At 55.9% G+C, this 6,000-nt stretch overlaps 1 protein-coding gene across 2 annotated transcripts in view; it reads right to left on the reverse strand.

Moving 5' to 3' along the window:
- The window catches only part of LOC140479126 (claudin-15-like), a 44,400-nt gene extending 43,330 nt beyond the window's left edge, over positions 1 to 1,070 (reverse strand). Inside the window, exon 1 of one of the 2 annotated variants that reach the window (XM_072573066.1) lies at positions 941 to 1,070. The gene's annotated coding sequence lies outside the window, so the exon portion shown is untranslated. Of the gene's footprint in view, positions 1 to 698; positions 879 to 940 lie in introns of those variants that run through there. The other variant, XM_072573067.1, reaches the window with a different exon arrangement.
- Positions 1,071 to 6,000: the final 4,930 nt, after the last annotated feature.

The raw sequence follows: 6,000 nt of genomic DNA on the forward strand, positions 1-6,000 counted from the left end.
ACTCACCTCTTGTCCATGCAAGACTCCATGCAAGGAGAAACACAAAATGGAAAAAGTGAGTCGGAATTAATAAAATAAATAAATAAAATGTTTAAAGAAAGAAAGACTTGTATCCCTGTACTTTCCCTCCTGCTCTCACGACATTCCAAAACTCTTCATGGACAGTGAAATAGTTCTGAAACGTGTGCCCTGTCTACTGTGGGAGAAATGGCAAACAAAAATCCATAACAAGCTCTTGGAAACAGTGAAGAAAATATTACCACACAATCTGTTTTATTTCTGAAGAAGGGTCACTGGACCTGAAACATTAACTCTGCTTTCCCTCTACACCTGCTGTGTTTTTCCAGCAATTTCTGTTTTTGAATCTGCTTTTTTTTAGGGGGTCTTGGTTAAGGGTTAAATGTTGATATGGACACCTGGGAAAATCTCATCTGCTCTTATTCAAGATTGTGCCATGAGAATTTTTTTTTAACCAGCCCTGAGATGACAGACAGTTGAAAATTTGTATCTGAACGACATCTTAGAGCTCCCAAAGAATCACATCAAGTTTTAGCCTAGACTTAGCACTCAAGTCTGTGGAGGCTTTTAAAAAAATTTTAAATATATACTTTATTCATAAAAATATCTTTACATACACGCATAGTCATGAGAGCAGTTTGATTTTGTACACAGTTTTTACATACGGAGAACAAACAAACCTAGAGTCTCCAGCGGTCAGTTTGAAATCAAAACTTTCCAACTCAGAAGGAAGAGTTCAGTCGCAAAACCATCACTGGCACCAGATGGTGCGGCGTTGCTTGTTAAAAGGTTGTGACTAAGCCACTAAATTAATTTGCAAGATATACTGGTGACTGGTCAAAGCAATGGTCCAAATTGTGAGAAGGCATGCCATTAGAACAGCCCTAACAGTAAAATAGACTGAAATCTAAAATAGTTTTACCTCTCTGTGTTTGTCAGTCCAAATGTCCTATCGACTGTCTGTTGTGCAAGCAACAACTGATAGTGAATCTCTCATTTTTCGCTCCCCCTCTTAAACTTTGGAAGTACAGGACAGATTGAACATTCCTGGACTAACGGTGCTGACCTTGCTCTGGCAAATAAACCAGGGTTGGCAACCCTACCACTGCCTGGTGGTCACCTCTCACTCTCCAAAGAGATCAGAGTGCAAGAGGACAAATGATGAGAGAACAACTGAAAGTGGAATTTATTCCACGGTTAAAACAAAACTTGAGTTGCTATTACACGTTTTGCAAATGCAATATATCAAAGCACTTCACGGTGAAGGAGTTACGTTTGGAGAGAGGTCATTGCTGTACTGCAGGGAACATGAGAGCTGCATATTTGTTAGTACACAAGTGGGAGGTAGGGGGCCAGTTAGCTGGATGGCATGTTTTACTGATATGTGGGGATGAAATAAAATATAGTGGGCATTTGGAATTGTTTGTTTAGAGAGTTTTAGTTCTATAAAATGTGTCAATTGTATCTGCTATACAACATCATATTTGATAATTAAAGCAGTAAAATAAGGAGTATTGGGAAGATGGTGGCAGAAGGATGCTCCTGACAGAGGCCTTCTGCCCCGGCTGTTCCTTATCTGTCTTTTTCTTTTCTTCTGTCTTATTTTTCTTTTCTGTCACCTTAGCCCCGGATATAAATCCTACAGCAGCGGCAGGTGTGGGCAGCAGGTCCTGGCGGAGTGAGGGGAGAGAGTCCCGGAGCAGTGTGAGGGGAGAGAGTCCCAGAGCAGTGTGAGGGGAGAGTGTCCTGGAGCAGTGTGAGGGGAGTGTGTCCTGGAGCAGTGTGAGGGGAGTGTGTCCCGGAGCAGTGTGAGGGGAGAGAGTCCCAGAGCAGTGTGAGGGGAGAGTGTCCTGGAGCAGTGTGAGGGTGGTGTGTCCTGGAGCAGTGAGAGGGGAGTGTGTCCCGGAGCAGAGTGAGGGGATTGAGCCCTGGAGCAGTGTGTGGGGAGTGTGTCCTGGAGCAGTGTGAGGGGAGTGTGTCCTGGAGCAGTGTGAGGGGAGTGTGTCCTGGAGCAGTGTGAGGGGAGTGAGTCCCGGAGCAGTGTGAGGGGAGTGTGTCCTGGAGCAGTGTGAGGGGAGTGTGTCCCAGAGCAGTGTGAGGGGAGTGTGTCCCGGAGCAGTGTGAGGGGAGTGAGTCCCAGAGCAGTGGGAGGGGAGTGTGTCCTGGAGCAGTGTGAGGGGAGTGTGTCCTGGAGCAGTGTGAGGGGAGTGTGTCCTGGAGCAGTGTGAGGGGAGTGAGTCCCGGAGCAGTGTGAGGGGAGTGTGTCCTGGAGCAGTGTGAGGGGAGTGTGTCCTGGAGCAGTGTGAGGGGAGTGAGTCCCGGAGGAGTGTGAGGGGAGTGAGTCCCGGAGCAGTGTGAGGGGAGTGTGTCCCGGAGCAGTGTGAGGGGAGTGTGTCCTGGAGCAGTGTGAGGGGAGTGAGTCCTGGAGCAATGTGAGGGGAGAGAGTCCCGGAGCAGTGTGAGGGGAGTGTGTCCTGGAGCAGTGTGAGGGGAGTGTGTCCTGGAGCAGTGTGAGGGGAGTGTGTCCTGGAGCAGTGTGAGGGGAGTGTGTCCTGGAGCAATGTGAGGGGAGAGAGTCCCGGAGCAGTGTGAGGGGAGTGTGTCCTGGAGCAGTGTGAGGGGAGTGTGTCCCGGAGCAGTGTGAGGGGAGTGTGTCCTGGAGCAATGTGAGGGGAGAGAGTCCCGGAGCAGTGTGAGGGGAGTGTGTCCTGGAGCAGTGTGAGGGGAGTGAGTCCCGGAGCAGAGTGAGGGGAGAGAGTCCCGGAGCAGTGTGAGGGGAGTGTGTCCTGGAGCAGTGTGAGGGGAGTGTGTCCTGGAGCAGTGTGAGGGGAGAGTGTCCTGGAGCAGTGTGAGGGGAGAGAGTCCCGGAGCAGTGTGAGGGGAGTGTGTCCTGGTGCAGTGTGAGGGGAGTGAGTCCCGGAGCAGAGTGAGGGGAGAGAGTCCCGGAGCAGTGTGAGGGGAGTGTGTCCTGGAGCAGTGTGAGGGGAGTGAGTCCTGGAGCAGTGTGAGGGGAGAGTGTCCTGGAGCAGTGTGAGGGGAGTGAGTCCTGGAGCAGTGTGAGGGGAGTGTGTCCTGGTGCAGTGTGAGGGGAGTGTGTCCCAGAGCAGTGTGAGGGGAGTGAGTCCCGGAGCAGTGTGAGGAGAGTGAGTCCCAGAGCAGTGTGAGGGGAGTGTGTCCTGGAACAGTGTGAGGGGAGTGAGTCCTGGAGCAGTGTGAGGGGAGTGTGTCCTGGAGCAGTGTGAGGGGAGTGTGTCCTGGAGCAGTGTGAGGGGAGTGTGTCCTGGAGCAGTGTGAGGGGAGTGTGTCCTGGAGCAGTGTGAGGGGAGTGTGTCCTGGAGCAATGTGAGGGGAGAGAGTCCCGGAGCAGTGTGAGGGGAGTGTGTCCTGGAGCAGTGTGAGGGGAGTGTGTCCTGGAGCAGTGTGAGGGGAGTGTGTCCTGGAGCAATGTGAGGGGAGAGAGTCCCGGAGCAGTGTGAGGGGAGTGTGTCCTGGAGCAGTGTGAGGGGAGTGTGTCCCGGAGCAGTGTGAGGGGAGTGTGTCCTGGAGCAATGTGAGGGGAGAGAGTCCCGGAGCAGTGTGAGGGGAGTGTGTCCTGGAGCAGTGTGAGGGGAGTGAGTCCCGGAGCAGAGTGAGGGGAGAGAGTCCCGGAGCAGTGTGAGGGGAGTGTGTCCTGGAGCAGTGTGAGGGGAGTGTGTCCTGGAGCAGTGTGAGGGGAGAGTGTCCTGGAGCAGTGTGAGGGGAGTGAGTCCTGGAGCAGTGTGAGGGGAGTGTGTCCTGGTGCAGTGTGAGGGGAGTGTGTCCCAGAGCAGTGTGAGGGGAGTGAGTCCCGGAGCATTGTGAGGGGAGTGAGTCCCAGAGCAGTGTGAGGGGAGTGTGTCCTGGAACAGTGTGAGGGGAGTGAGTCCTGGAGCAGTGTGAGGGGAGTGTGTCCTGGAGCAGTGTGAGGGGAGTGTGTCCTGGAGCAGTGTGAGGGGAGTGTGTCCTGGAGCAGTGTGAGGGGAGTGTGTCCTGGAGCAGTGTGAGGGGGGTGTGTCCTGGAGCAGTGTGAGGGGAGAGTGTCCCGGAACAGTGTGAGGGGAGAGTGTCCCGGAGCAGTGTGAGGGGAGTGTGTCCTGGAGCAGTGTGAGGGGAGTGTGTCCTGGAGCAGTGTAAGGGGAGTGAGTCCTGGAGCAGTGTGAGGGGAGTGTGTCCTGGAGCAGTGTGAGGGGAGTGTGTCCTGGAGCAGTGTGAGGGGAGTGTGTCCCGGAGCAGTGTGAGGGTGAGTGTGTCCTGGAGCAGTGTGAGGGGAGTGAGTCCTGGAGCAATGTGAGGGGAGTGAGTCCCAGAGCAGTGTGAGGGGAGTGAGTCCTGGAGCAGTGTGAGGGGAGTGTGTCCTGGTGCAGTGTGAGGGGAGTGAGTCCTGGAGCAGTGTGAGGGGAGTGTGTCCTGGAGCAGTGTGAGGGGAGTGTGTCCTGGAGCAGTGTGAGGGGAGTGAGTCCTGGAGCAGTGTGAGGGGAGTGAGTCCCGGAGCAGTGTGAGGGGAGTGTGTCCTGGAGCAGTGTGAGGGGAGTGAGTCCCAGAGCAGTGTGAGGGGAGTGTGTCCTGGAGCAGTGTGAGGGGAGAGTGTCCTGGAGCAGTGTGAGGGGAGTGAGTCCCGGAGCGGTGTGAGGGGAGTGAGTCCCGGAGCGGTGTGAGGGGAGTGTGTCCTGGAGCAGTGTGAGGGGAGTGTGTCCCGGAGCAGTGTGAGGGGAGTGAGTCCCAGAGCAGTGTGAGGGGAGTGTGTCCTGGAACAGTGTGAGGGGAGTGAGTCCTGGAGCAGTGTGATTGGAGTGTGTCCTGGAGCAGTGTGAGGGGAGTGAGTCCTGGAGCAGTGTGAGGGGAGTGAGTCCTGGAGCAGTGTGAGGGGAGAGTGTCCCGGAGCAGTATGAGGGGAGAGTGTCCCGGAGCAGTGTGAGGGGAGTGTGTCCTGGAGCAGTGTGAGGGGAGTGTGTCCTGGAGCAGTGTGAGGGGAGTATGTCCTGGAGCAGTGTGAGGGGAGTGAGTCCTGGAGCAATGTGAGGGGAGAGAGTCCTGGAGCAGTGTGAGGGGAGTGAGTCCTGGAGCAGTGTGAGGGGAGTGTGTCCTGGAGCAGTGTGAGGGGAGTGAGTCCTGGAGCAGTGTGAGGGGAGTGTGTCCTGGAGCAGTGTGAGGGGAGTGAGTCCTGGAGCAGTGTGAGCGGAGTGTGTCCCGGAGCAGTGTGAGGGGAGTGTGTCCTGGAGCAGTGTGAGGGGAGTGAGTCCTGGAGCAGTGTGAGTGGAGTGTGTCCCGGAGCAGTGTGAGGGGAGTGTGTCCTGGAGCAGTGTGAGGGGAGAGTGTCCTGGAGCAGTGTGAGGGGAGTGAGTCCTGGAGCAGTGTGAGGGGAGTGAGTCCCGGAGCAGTGTGAGGGGAGTGAGTCCTGGAGCAGTGTGAGGGGAGTGAGTCCTGGAGCAGTGTGAGGGGAGTGAGTCCTGGAGCAATGTGAGGGGAGTGAGTCCCGGAGCATTGTGAGGGGAGTGAGTCCCGGAGCAGCGTGAGGGGAGTGTGTCCTGGAGCAGTGTGAGGGGAGTGTGTTCCGGAGCAGTGCGAGGGGAGTGTGTCCTGGAGCAGTGTGAGGGGAGTGTGTCCTGGAGCAGTGTGAGGGGAGTGTGTCCTGGAGCAGAGTGAGGGGAGTGTGTCCCGGAGCAGTGTGAGGGGAGAGTGTGCTGGAGCAGTGTGAGGGGAGTGTGTCCTGGAGCAGTGTGAGGGGAGTGAGTCCTGGAGCATTGTGAGGGGAGTGTGTCCTGGAGCAGTGTGAGGGGAGAGTGTCCCGGAGCAGTGTGAGGGGAGTGTGTCCCGGAGCAGTGTGAGGGGAGTGTGTCCCGGAGCAGTGTGAGGGGAGTGTGTCCTGGAGCAGTGTGAGGGGAGTGTGTCCTGGAGCAGTGTGAGGGGAGTGAGTCCCGGAGCAGTGTGAGGGGAGAGTGTCCTGGAGCAATGTGAGGGGAGTGA

This window comes from Chiloscyllium punctatum, chromosome 6 (assembly GCF_047496795.1).
Source record: "Chiloscyllium punctatum isolate Juve2018m chromosome 6, sChiPun1.3, whole genome shotgun sequence".
Classification (NCBI taxonomy): Eukaryota; Metazoa; Chordata; class Chondrichthyes; order Orectolobiformes; family Hemiscylliidae; genus Chiloscyllium; species Chiloscyllium punctatum.